General features: G+C 29.7%; 1 protein-coding gene across 8 annotated transcripts in view; it reads right to left on the reverse strand.

Annotated features, from left to right (window-relative positions):
- The window catches only part of Tl (toll like receptor), a 207,913-nt gene that overhangs the window by 90,909 nt on the left and 101,962 nt on the right, over nucleotides 1-15,042 (reverse strand). For all 8 annotated transcript variants that reach the window (XM_088203123.1, XM_088203125.1, XM_088203121.1 and 5 more), the window contains one exon: nucleotides 8,499-8,574. The gene's annotated coding sequence lies outside the window, so the exon portion shown is untranslated. The remainder of the gene's footprint in view (nucleotides 1-8,498; nucleotides 8,575-15,042) is intronic.

The raw sequence follows: 15,042 nt of genomic DNA on the forward strand, positions 1-15,042 counted from the left end.
CTTGCTTCATTGTCTTTAACTCGAGCAAAACTCGTCTTATGTATGCTCTATTAATTCACATCGAGTTCCAAATTAAATCCTTTTATACGTTCCGCTGCCTAAGATAATGATTATCACCTCCAACCCGTAGAAGTGTCAATTAACAGGTGTCTGCGATGCACCGGCTGCCTGATAGACAGGTGCTCAGACACCGGGCATTCCTCTAGAATCACAGTAAGTTATGGTGCCGAAAGCGTGAGTCACGTGTTACGTAAGTCTGGTAAAACCTGTTCTGGTACTCGACACGTAGCACACAAGACAAGATATCGAACACGTAACGTCTTCCTACCTCCTCGTTTAGCTAACGACAATGTCTTCAGCTGCGACTAATCAACCGTATCCTATGCTAGCTAACCATAATGGACTTTGGGCTACGATACATAAAACAATATTCCATTATGCATGGCTAATTGGACGTGAAATGCCATTACACCGAGTCTATAGGTAGGAGAGATTCTACAGAGGGGGCGTATATCAACCTGGTCCTTTAAAACCGATTAAAGATGATTTTTTCTTATTGAAATTAATTTTGATTTAGTGAATCTTAACATTAGCAAAGTATTAACTAATTATCTGTTAAATTTAATACGTATTACTAATTTTTTTTAAAATTGTTTTGCAACTTTTCCCATGTAAGGTCTCTCTCGTATTTACCAGTTTATTGCTCATAAAAATACATTGTTTATGTATTATTATACCAAAATCTATATTTATAGATAGAAAACTTTTCAATATTGTAAGTAAAGTATCATCTTCACTCAATCTAAAGTTTAAGTTGATTGAAAAAGCACAATATCTAACTTTTACGAAAATTAATTTAAACGTATGGCTTCGCGTCATATTCCATTTTTATATTTAAATTTAATACGTTATCATATTATATGTATATAGTTCCATCTTTGTCGTTTTCCATTAAGCTATTTTAATATTTAATTTCCATCAAAGAGACTCTGTGCACATCGACACAATACTATTATAATCCTTTCGTTTCCTTTGGGTGTATTTCAATCGATATCGGATATCTTTCCTATTACCCGGAAACGTTAAATTAGGTCTTAAAGGGCGTAATCCGCCAATGGGGTTTAATATATTTTTCTAATTTATCCGGCGTGCTATTTATGCTTCTTTTTTTACGTCGAAGCTATTAAAATTTTAATATGCAACCGGCAACATTCGCACAATGGAAAATACTTATCGGAAAAACATTATGACGGAATTCAAACAATGGCCTGCGCTGGGCAGATGGTCACAGTAGCCAGTTTTTATTCGCAATTAACCCTTGAGTTGCGTTATTTATTATGTTAGGTTTTTTCAGGATTTTTTCCAAAGTTCATATTTTTTTTCAAAGCATGACTAAACAGTTTGTTTGATAATATTTAATAATAAAAAACACGAACTTATATGCATGACGTATAAAGCATGATCAAAGAGAATTTGCCCTTATTTTTTTAATGCCTGAGTGACATTTCAGATTAGACGTCCAATGTATTGATCCGAAGCGCCTGAATCTACACTTTTATTCGAAACTCGTTTCCGCCGATATATCAAAGCTCATAAACTTAGACTCACGAGGGTTTATATGAATTTTAAATAAAGTGAAGTGAGGATAGCCATTGGGACAAAAAAGACCGAAAAAGCAGCTGCTTCCCTCTTCGCGTCAACCCTGTTTCAGCTATGACGTTCAGAATCTATAGCATATTTTCGTCAATATAACAATGATTTTAAGTGAAGTGACTTAAAATTGTTGCACTAAAACAACAAAATAAATTTAATGAAGCGTTATTCTAGACCTGATTTTGTTCCCTATTTAATTTTGAAGGGTTATGAAATTACAATACTCCTCTAAGACATATTTTTAACTAATTCTCAATGCGTCATCAATTCATAATTTTTGGAAATGCACAAGTCACTTCTATTTATATAAAAATCGTTTAATACAAATAATAAAAAAAACACATATAAATCTGGTTTAGAAAATTCGAAAAGTTATTAAATAAAAAATAAGTGATTTCACACAAATATTGAATTTTCCACATTTTAAATGAATTATTAAATCGACGAACGAAATTCTGAGAAATTCACTTGATCCTTAAACACGTAACAATAATAGCACTGTTAATTCTAAGAATTGAACTTAGAAATTCTCTGACAGTAGAATGTTATCTCAGTAAGGAAATAAGAGTCTTGCTATATGTTATGCACATCTTTAAAATATCAAGTAGAAAAGTGATAAAAAAATATATCATAAAACATTTTATGATAAAATGATTCTTAGTAAACGTACGTACAGATCTTGTAATAAATCTGCTGTATTCAGCAAACAATGGCAATAATTTATTGAAATAAGCTCTTCGTTATATGAGTGCTGCTCGTATTATTTTCATTTATGTCAACGCAGCGAAAGCTCTATTTATGATGTTCGTGGTATTATATTATATATTTAAGTATATCAACGGAAACTCTTTGAATATGTGTATTTATCATAATGTTATAGCAAATTATATAAATTAAATCAGATACGTGGCAAGGGGAAAGAAATAAACGGTCTGTAGTTCTTTGAACTATTCACAGTGCAGTCGTAGAAATTCATTTCACGGGCGCCTACCCAGGGAAGACGTTATCGAGGGCGTTCATCTTGACTAGCAATTTTTATATCAAACGAACGAGACGGGAAAAAGAAACGTGTAACTTTTCTTAATTAAACAGAGTTTCGAGATGACGAATAAAAGAAGCGACGGAAGCGACTCTGTGTACAAAATAATTCTTAATTAGGCAAAAGCACTCACGATGTCGAGTTTTATTACGTACGTAAAAATGTCGGATATAAGAGAAGAGCTTTTAATCGATAATATTTTCTTATTAAAAAAAAATATTTATCATAATTCAAGCTATGCTTGTAGAAGATAAAAAAATAAATACACTTTATGAAAAACGCAATTTAATTAATTGTATTACTAAGTTAATTTTTTTAATTTTTTACTGCGATATATATTATGTAATTCTATTTATCTGATAGATTATTAAATATTATTAGGATTGATATTTAAAAATCTACCCAAATTACGGCACAAAGAAAAAAACATTAGTCAAAAAGTTTATGAGATACTCGAAACAACATTACTAAAAAATACACATTTTATAGCGTATAGAAAACGGTAATGAAAAAAATAGCTCGCTAAAAGCTAACATCATATCCAACAAGAAAACGATCACCTATAAGCAAATGTATAAAAATTTAGTAACTTTGGACAAATTCTGCAGTGACAAGTAGAATAAAACGTCCCATGATGCACAAACATTAGTCTTTGAAAAATGTAATAAAAGCTGTATATTTAGCTGATAGAAACACATATTTTAAGAAAATAATGTAATTTTTAAGATCAAAACCAGTACTCCGCTTCAAGGACTACATTTAGATTTGGGCTCTACGTTGATTGAATCACCAGCTTACATTACAGATCATCACGAAAGCTATCGGAAATAATTTATTTATCGCCCTACATGATCGTTGCCATTCAAATATATATTTAAGAATATAAAAATACGTCACAAAAAAATTCTCACCACTGATTCGATTAGCTTAGATAATCACAAATTAGCAGAGAAGCTTTTTTATACCAACGCTGGTGAATTTAGAAATAAAAGTCAGTACTCATTTCATTTGAATTCAGGCTTTAGAAACCGAAAAGCACTTCATCTCTATTTTTTCGATAAACCACAGAAACAAACTACTTGCATACGATTACTAAAAAATTCTCAAGAAAAATGTCAAATCGAGAATTTTATAAATTATTTTTTTTTAATAAAATTACATTTGTACGAATATTTTCAAAAGGTTTTGTAAGGTTTTATTCTTAAAACTCGCATTTAAAATTTACCGTGAGTAAAATGATCATCCATCAACAAGGAAAAAAGTCAATGGAGTAAAGAATGGGACCACACACAACACTGTGTGTGGTCAAGTGTTCTTACTGTAAATATTCACTGTCATAGAAAAAAAAAATTTTGTTGCAAAACGCTCACGGAAAATAATAAATAACCGGATTCACAAGATTCCGGTTGCAGTATACGACCTTGGACAATGACCATCAAGCAAATGTCACTTTCTAAAGGCGTATACCTATTTCGCTGTTCTAAGAAACAAGTACATCTATTGATCGCTGTATGGTTATGATTTGTCAGCAAGGTTTGCTGCCCTTAGTATTTAAGGCTTGTCTACAAGGAGGAGAGGGCAGTCACAAGCAGTCACTCGCAAACTCTGGCAGACACTTGAAGAGACCATCAGACAACATACTGTCATGGACGCTTGCACCAGAGAGGGATCGACTTGCATACGAGTACCGTAGCAGAGAATTTTCGCTATATACCCGCTGTTACGTCACCTACAAGACTTCTGAGGACCTTCCACTGACATCATTTCTCCACCAATTACTCCACCACTGCTTGGAGAAAACATCGCGCCCATCATAGTTTATAGTATTTTAATATATTAAATTTCTCACTAGTTTCCACCTGCGTCTTACTGGCTGCAAAGTCACACCTCTTAGGGTTACTAAATCCTGAGAGTTTACAACCACTGTCCTTTTTAAAACGCTGCATAAGTAAAAACTGGTTCATGTCTAAAATGCATACTTCTTGAAAGGTTTTAATAGGGGTCTGGGAATGGCAAAAAAATTGTTTACAAATTATATCTGCAATACTTTACTGTATTAAATACATTATTTCATTAATCAAAATTTATCGAGACTTCTCAAGTGAGAAGTGAAGTCAAGAATTCCTATTTCTCGAGAAATGAAAATCTACGTGGTACAATATTGTCTTAATATTGGCATAAATATAAAATTAATGAAATATTCACAAAAATTGTTAGCCTTTTCAAATGTTTGACTATACAAGTCGCACGATTTTCATGAATTTAATAAGGATATAATACATACAATGATTTTTCGATCAGTATTACTTTTTAAAACTCTCACTCTTTTCACGTGTTGTTTGTGACGTAATTCAAATCCCCTCCATTTAACTTTTATCAACAACAACAAAAAAAAAGTTAAAATTGTTCCACAATCTACGGCGCAGTCAACTTTGATTCTTCCGATACATTTCTAAGATAGATAAGCTGAAAAGTCGACGCTTTCCACAGGTAAGGTTCGTGACCACAAAAGTTTTACAAGCGATATAAACTTTACACGCCGTAGCCGTATGGAAAGTTGTACGTCTATGGTGAGCTACGGAAGAAATATATATATGTACATAGGATGAATCAGAGTTCAAGAAACCCGGATACGCTTTTCATCAAAAATAAAATTTAATTGGCTTTACGGACTGACGTAAAATTTCCGATGTCAGTTGCTCGAGTTTGTCTAGCTTGTATCTATATTTAGATATAAGCAACAATGAGCTCGTCCAAAATTACACCGGTAACGTGTTCATCAATCATCAACGTGAGAAAACACGATTAATTACCTTTCAAAAAAATATGTTAGGCCTTCTGAAGTGAACGATTCCTTCGCCCGAATCATCGCGTCCATTAGCTAGAGAATGCAGTGGTAATTTAGGGTTAAAGTAGGGTCCATCCCTTTCCCACGATATCCCCGTTTTTGGATCATTAGTCTTCAACAATGAGCGAACATTAATCGAATTAAGCAATCACAATGTTTTTACGTCCATTCTGCGCTGATTGACGCCTCTGCTCAATTGTTTAATTCTAATAGGTTTTGTCTGATATAAGATTACTAACCCATTCTACGCTATGCACATCATATGATAGCCTCATTAAACCGCACTATTTTTTTTATGAAATTAAAAAGAGATGGTTATCTAAATATGAAATAAAAATAGTTGGACTTATTGGTAAACGATTTAAATATTATTATTATAATTTTTAAAATCATTTACATTTCAATTACCTTTAACTCGCACATAACTGAAATAAACACGCTCCGGTGTTTGCTTGTCGCTTTTTTAAAAAGTAGGGGCTTTGGCAATAGAGTTAAAATTTAATAATGTCCAATGTTAATAATAGTGGACGCGGGAAATGTATGTAATTGCCTTTGGAACGTGTGGTCCAAAGCGCCCAGGGCCGGCGGATGGAAGTGTAAACACTCATATCGGACTAATATCGGACGGTCAAACAAAGCGGTCGCCCGCCAATAACTCAGCACGATATGATCGGACCTGTGCCGTATACATATATCGCAGAGCTCGATGAATTTTCCGAAAAAAAAACCCAAGCCCACCCACCCTCGGTTTGCCGAGCGGGAGGGTTGGTCAGCTGCGTGATTAAAAACAAACACAGAAAGAGAGACTCCATGTGCAAATACAAACGAACGATTTTGCGAAGGAGTAAATATAGGGTAAAATAGAAAAAATGGTGTGCGTGGCTTATACCATTCAAATATTATTTTATCGGACAGATAAAATAAAATCTATTCAATATTAATTAGTAAAAAAAACATAACGCAAGAACAAGTCAAAATATATTGATCTAAGATTAGCCTCACTTTTTATTATCATATAGACTGACGAATTTTAAATTGTGCTTCACGGAACAATAAGGTTCCGTTAAAAAAACGTTCAGTATTACATAAAATTTGTAAAGAAACTTTACAGTTCATGTCAAAAATGTATTTTTACATAGTTACCCTACTTTATAGCATTTCCAGGCTAAGAAGTATTTATATTTTAAGATCTTATTAAGCCAGGTATCAAAGATGTTTTTTTATGGTACTGTTTCACGACGAAATCGTGTTATACTGAAATATATTTATTTATTTATTGAACGCCGTGTTATTAGGTTTTCATAAGAACAAAAAAATATTTGTTAATATTTTTTACTCTACATACTTCAGTTAAAATTAAAATTTAAGCATAATTTAAAAAAATTAAGACTAAAAATATTTTAAAATACCAAGAAGAATAAATAAATTATTTTTCTATCTAATGTATTAATTTTATTTAGCTAAAGGCTGATGTAATCTTGGAAATGTAAAATTCATACAGTAATTGGAATTATTATCAATAGCAGAATGATGCTATTTAGTAACTGGATATTTTTTATTTTGATATTTTCAACCCTAAATCAACAATAGCAGTAAAGATAAAATATTCTCAAATAAGCTATATAATGCTTAATGAAATTCAACTCAGTCATAATACATTAGCAGTTATAGCAAGTGTGATACAACGGACAGTAATGCCATTGAGAAAATAGTAGGTATTCTTTAGGGGTTGTTAGTGAATATATTAGGGCTGTCATAAAAGCAGGTATAAGATGAACTATACAGATGCTAGCTCAATGTGTCGCTTACATCGATTCACTCAAATCTTAATATGGCAAAAATTAATGATTCTAGAACAGAAAAAAATATGGTGGGACTATTGTGGTATTTTATGGGAATTAATTATAAATCGTTTCTCAAACCAGCAGATTTATATTAAAGCGAAATCATATTGTAGAAAAATTGAAACCGTGCGTAAAAAAATACCATAAAACATCCGATGTTGGTAAACAGACTTGAACCGATATTATTCCATGATAATGTGAGACCTCATACTTTATTAATTACTGTTAAAAAAATAAAACAAATTAGGATACGAACTTTTTTCTCACCCCCCCATATTCACCTGACCTATTTCCTACAGATTATTACTTTTTGAGTAATTAGCCTTTTTTCTAAATACGTAACTCTGAAAGTTAAGCCTTTGACGACTTTACAACCTTTAAATAATTATGTTTTTTGTTGAATACATACAAGATATTCTCTATGAGCTATATTAACTCATTATAATATGTACGACCTAGCACGATTATATTGAATCATCATGTAACTGGTATATAGCATTATTGTGTAATAAGTGGATTTTTAATTTTATTAGCATTATAAGCTATATAAAAGATAAACTATGATTAGTAAATGCCATTTACTCCAGTAATAAATCAGTTTTGTACTAATAATAAATTATTATAAATTTCATTCATAAAGAAAGAAAGACTTTTGCTTTTATTTAACCAGTCAAAAAAGGTTGCTATAAATCATATAGCTAAAAACATTAATAAATAAATTATTATATAGAATTTAATGTATTCTGTCAAGTGTTATACTTAACATAGAAAATTTGTTTTTGAATATTATCTATTGTATAATAGTTACATATACAGTCAAATCCTGAATGCCAATATAAATATTGAGACTAATAGCTTATAAATATTAGTAGTCCTAGAATACTAACTAAGATGAGTGACATGATTATTCATACAAGTCCACCACCAAAATTGGATGAAAATTAATTAGGTTGTAATATTTCAGATTAATACAACAAATTATTGTAGCACTATTCGCAATTTTTGACAGTCATTTTAAAATTAGCTACTTATTTATATTTAAATTTTACTTTAAAAGTGTTAAAAAATACATATTTAATAGTTAAATATTTAAAATATATAAAAAAAAACTTACCAATGGGATGACGAATTATGAGAAACTATGAAGACTGTCTATTCTGACGAATTATGCGGAATTATGAAGATTCAGTCTGTAAAAAAAATATATTTCATTAATCTTTAAGTATGACTTTATGCGTTGACGGTTACAAAACTACTAAATAAACAGTAGTAGAAATTTTTTGATAATTATTATACTGGGATTTCCAAATGTGTGTTATTTTTTATCTTTAAAAATTACCGCAACACTTTATGATTTAGTTAATTTATATCCGTATGATAGAGCAGTTATATAACATAATAAAAAAATATGGCATTGACCTATAAATGTTTAATCGGCCTTTTTATACATTTATATGTGCTTTGTGTTGTTTGCTATGTGTTAAATTAATTTATATTTAATTGATAGAATAAGTAATAGGGTAAATAATCATAGAATAAATTACTTGTATAAAATCTTATCTAATAGCAAATATTACATATTTAAAAAAATATATTTCAACTTATTGTATATATTGAAGAGTTACATTTACTATCCAAATATACGATAAAATAAGTATATAATATATAAAAGGCACATAAAATTCGTTTTCAATCAAACACATTTACCGATATTTCAGTTACTTTACTAATGGAAAATAATAATTCGATAAAACATTATTTTTAAGGATATAACCATGGACTGCCGACTTCGAAAGTAAAATCCTATTGTTAGAACCCTACTGTTGTCGACTTCAAGAGCTTTTAATAGAAGTAATCGCTAAACTCGAAGTATGATTAAGACTTAATCTATAATACAATTTATATTTATATATATATATATAAAAAATAGATTAAGTTAAACATATTGATTTTTGTTTCGTGCGCAGAAAAAGAATTGGGCGCTAAGCAATTTCAATCAGAGCTCGTTTCATAGAACCTAACAAAGTGGAAACTCTATCCGAAGGAACGTCAAATAAAAAAGAAGGGTTTGGAGTGGACGATCAGATCCTCTCTTATAGATAAAAGCCAAATGGCGGCCTAATTAGCGGTCCATTCATATTTCCTCTGGGATTTCCGAACGGGATCTTCTTTTTTTTTTATGTTTTTAAGGGAAGAAGAGAAGTGTGCCTCCACCTGCTCGGAAGGGGATAATAACCATTGGTTTGGAATTGAACTTGTATTGGATGTGTATCGTAATGGACGGTAAATTAAATTTTATTTTTCCTCCCGAACGCTCTCTGTCGTCACATTTGCCACGAATTGTGGCCGTAGAGTCATCCGCGGAATATTATATGCTCGTAAAGGGAATTAACTGCGAATATCTAGTGGGGTGATTAATTTTTTATACGCGTCTATATTTGCATAGTTTCGCCGAATAATCCAATATGAGAGGTATAATAACGGGACGTCCACATGAATGAAAATACATAAATATTTTACATAACAACTGATGTTACATACATATGTATGTATGTATGTATACAAGCAAGTGAGTGTGCGAATACCGGACCCTCAACTTTTTGGGTTTTAAATATTATTTTTGCTTCGTTCTGCTTTTTCAAAATATATTTTTTAATTTAATGGTTCAAATTAGACATTATTATTTTGGATTATCAATGATAGACAAAATGGTTTAATCTATAAAAAACTACTTAACATTTTCAATTCATTTATAAATAGGTTTACAACTTGACTAAATATTTCCAGAAAAAACATTTTATATTATTTACCGTTAGATTAAAAAATTCGATATTTAATGATAAATCTAAATATTGTATACCATTTATAAATAGGTTTAAAACTTAGCTATATAATAATAAATTTAACATTGTACAATGAAATCTAAAAAAAGCGAAGCTCACGGAACTAATAAATAAATTTCGGTATACTGAAAATTCGTTATAATGAATGTAAGGAAGTAAGGAATATTTTTATTTTATTTTTAATTACCATATTACTACAGCATCAAAATAACCTCTTATAAGGTTGTCTATTTTTAATAAAAAATATTTTGATTTACATATTTTTTAAAGAAAATGTTTTTTCTGCGGAGAATTTAATATTTTAATATTTAATAAGTGCAAAAAGTTTTCACTGTATTTAAAATTATTATTAAATAGAACATATTTAAAATCTATAATAAATTAGGAATAATTAAAATCCATAATAAAATAAAAATTATTCTTAAGTTTGAAAAAAATATTTTGAGTAAATCTTGAAATTTTATAATTTAAAAAATATTTAAATTAGTGTTCTACAATTTTGTGTAGTTTCCTTTCAACAGCGTCAGTAAGAGGGATTTTTGCAACAATATGTGTTTAGTAGTTGGTTGGTAATTTTTGTTGAAAATGTTTTGACAAGCGAAATTTTAAAAATTCTCTAGAAACTATAACTTTAAATTGCCTACGTACGCCAAAATTTAAGTACATACTTTTTATGTATAGAGAAGCTAATACAAATCCACATTTTTTATATTATATTTTAAATCTTGTATAAACTAAACATATTTTAAAAAGTATTTTTTTTGAATTTGATGATTTTTATACATATTTTGCTATGTGTTTTACAATTTGAATCGATAAAATCGATTGCGTCGTTCGTTTTCAAGCGCGCCAATACCCGGGATTCCCCACCGTCAGATTTGCTGACATATGACACTCGTGATCTGTCAAGCGCGCGCCGGGATACAGCTTAGTGCGATTAAATAAATAGTGAAATATGTTATAATCACGTCGTTTTTGTTACAAATTGTCAATTGAAGATGATTAAAAATGGTGTAGCATTGGAATTATAAACAAAAGTTTAAATTATATGTGTGCCAGAAAGTGTTTGGTTATATGAATAATATAATATATCACGGCTATTCTAATAAAATTACTATTGACTTTCTAGGATCCAATATTAAAAGACAAACAGCAGTGATTTGGCAATTAAAGATATACATGCCAAAGTTAATTAAATATATTACAATGGTAGTAATAATGAAAAATCTCATACTAGTGTAAACAAATAGTTACATTTTACCCACTATATAGTATCGTTTACAGTTAATTTTCAGAAGCATTGATAGATAGAATAACATTTACGTATGGCAAATAATTAATATATGATATATTGCGACAATTTTGTAGAAGATAAAGAGATGTCAATCTATGTGTTTAATCCTCTACAGTAACCTCTGTCAGTTTTGTTCTTCGGTTGTCGTTTAAATTTAATTTATGGATTATATTGGTAGTAATAATGTGATCAATGTTTACTCTTGATAAAGGTTTTTAATTATTTTTCAGAAGCAATGATGGAACAATTTGATGACCTATATGGTTACAACGTAGAATTGGTATATATAAACAAAGAGTGAATCTTCTCATGTTGAAGTCACTGTTAGCAAGTATTATCTTTTTATAAAGAACATACTACATAAGTTTGATGTAGCTGAATATCTTGAATTTGGCTATTCCTAAAGGGAATGATGGCACAGAACAAAAATTAAATAAAATACATGACGTATACATATTTTGCCACATCAGACTTAAAAATAACCCACTCTTAGATGCTTTGGCAATCAATTATTCCAGGTATGCAATTACATATTTATAATCATTGTAAAATGTCGTTTATTAGATAACATCCAAGAAACTACACATTTATAAGCTGTCCGTTGGCTGATATATATAGCGTTCCTATGCCACAGCGCCGATTTGATCGACATTAACTTTCAATCCTCATACATACTAAGGATATAAGGATATAATACACGTTTACGTTTAAAACATACCTGGCTTATTTGCAATTCTTAAAATCTAACGTATATGTGCAATAAATCGGAAGCAATGATAATGTTAATGTAATATAAAAGTAAAAACTCACTTTTCGGCCTCGGAGCCCGGCGACGGGAATTTAAAATTTTAAGATTTCATTACGAAGATTGTTTTATGATTGTTTATCTAATTTAATCAATGTATTCTTCTTATCCTTAACACATTATACATATATTTAATTTTCATAGTTATACTACATCTAGTTAATTTGCAATCCGATTATTTATAACAAGAAAAACTCACTTTTCGGCCTCGGAGCCCGTCGCCGGGAATTCAAAATTTAAAGATTTCATTACGAAGATTGTCTTATGATTGTTTGTCTAATTTAATCAATGTATTCTTCTTATCCTAAACACATTTTGCATATATTTAATTTTCATAGTTATAACACACCTAGTTAATTTGCAATCCGATTATTTATAAGAGAAAAAACTCACTTTTCGGCCTCGGCGCCCGTCGCCGGGAATACAAAATTTGAAGATTTCATTATGAAGATTGTCTTATGAGTGTTTATCTAATTTAATCAATATATTCTTCTTATCATAAACACATTAAACATCTATTAAATTTTCATAGTTATAAAACACCTAGTTAATTTACAATCCGATTATTTATAAAAGGAAAATCTCACTTTTCGGCCTCGGAGCCCGTCGCCGGGAATTCAAAATTTGAAGACTTCATTACGAAGATTGTCTTATGATTGTTTATCTAGTTTAATCAATGTATTCTTCTTATCCTAAGCACATTATGTATATATTTATATACCATACTTATAGCACACGTAGTTAATTTGGAATCCGATTATTTATATTCAGTCAAATGACGAATTAATGAAAATTGTTGTCGCGTAGCAAAATTTTATTATAAAATAATAGTTATTTAAAACCGTTGTCACGGTACTATCGGCCATTTTGTTTTATATTTGAATGCTTATTTTTCATTGGTCGAAACAATAGAACGCATTACCGGCTTTAATTTAATTTTTATTTTTATTAATATAATTGAATATATTTCTTTTGTTTTCGTGTATTAATATACACTGTTCTTACAAAGCTATACGATTTGAAGTATAATATTGACCATATAATTTTTCGTATAATATATAATTTTTTATAAATAAAATAAATCGATTGTGCACAAGAGATATATTCTGTATAATAATAAAGAATGCAAATAATATACTATGTTTAACATATAATTTTTTTACAGATGTTATCCAAAAGTGCTTGATTATATTAACTTCTAATTTTTAACTGCTTTTTATTCGCTTAATTAAGTTAAAAATACAATATAATAGAATATTAAAATATTAAAAATGAATCTATGTATCTGTTCAATTTACACTGTTTTACATTATGAGGTAGCTGTTTACTTTACTTATCTTAAACTTGTTCAATATTATTTTAAGCTCATTAAAATTTTTCTTTGCTAGTAATTTTCCGAACCACCTTATATTTGAATAGCCTTGCGAAGGTCTGATAAAAGAATAGTTATAAAAAATTCCAAACCGATATAGCTTTTTTCGGTTTCAATAGGCGAATATTTTTTAGCATGCAAAATTGGAAAAATGCAAATTCCGCTTGATTTGCTACGATAACGGAATCGTTCGATTGGTGATTTTTGCCGTTCGGAATGAAATCGAATTTACAATGCATTTATGCGAATTTTATTCGCAGGATTCGTTATTGTATAAAAAAATTGAAACGAAAACAATCAATGGGTGGAAAATGCAAATGGTGTCTGGCCATCTCGATGACTGAATCTAGATTTCGCAATATTTGAAAGTATTTTCCGGCTGCAGTGTACGATTTACAGCATCCGGTAAAAATGCATTAATTTCGGCGAACGGGTACCGATGTTAAGATAAGCTACTGAATACGCCGATTCATTTTATATATAATATAAAAAAATCGTGTATGGAAAGCAATGGCAATATGTAATCATAAATATAAAAGTAAATCTTATATATAAATAAACTAACTCGATTATGCTATAAAAATTGATTGCGATGTGAATCTATAATACATTTATTTTGTTATCGAAAAGCAAACACAATATCGCAATATTTATTCGACCAATAAAGCAAGTACTGTAAATAAATCACAAAGACGTGCTATTGTCCGTTGCCGTTATTTTACGTCGAATTGTAAAAGAAAAAATTAAGGTGAAGCTAATATAACGTAATTTTTATTTTGGCTGAAGAAATAAATTTGCTGAGGTTTTCACGTAGAATATAAAAATAAGATGGCGTCAATAAAAATAAAATAAAATAAATAAATAAAAAAAGTGTACGAGTCATCATAAAAATCGAATCAAAGTTATGGTTTTTTTATTATTTTTAAAACATAAAAATATACAAAGATCGCTGGGATAAATATATACGTTTTAGTAGTATCATACTTGAAGTAAAAATATTTGTTTAAAATTAAATAATTTAGAGTATAATTAAAAGATACCGATATTTTTAGTTGAGGTATTATTTGTAAGTCTTATATAATTAACTATAATATGATTATATTAGTTAATTTTAAATGAACAAAAAATATATTGAATGCTAATATCTCATAAAGATCGAACAAAAGTGATTGATTTGAGCACTGTATATCTATTTTTTACATACACGACTAGCCCGAGGGAGGTTTAGTGCTCACCCAAATTTCCTGTCCGTTTTTAATGGACTTAGACAAATAGTGTAATTAAATTGCACTTATGTAATGGTTGGTAAAAATTGTATGTATTACGTTGCTCTTTGCCCGGGTA

This window comes from Plectrocnemia conspersa, unplaced genomic scaffold (assembly GCF_051122295.1).
Source record: "Plectrocnemia conspersa isolate PC_06_02 unplaced genomic scaffold, ASM5112229v1 ptg000014l, whole genome shotgun sequence".
Lineage (NCBI taxonomy): Eukaryota > Metazoa > Arthropoda > Insecta > Trichoptera > Polycentropodidae > Plectrocnemia > Plectrocnemia conspersa.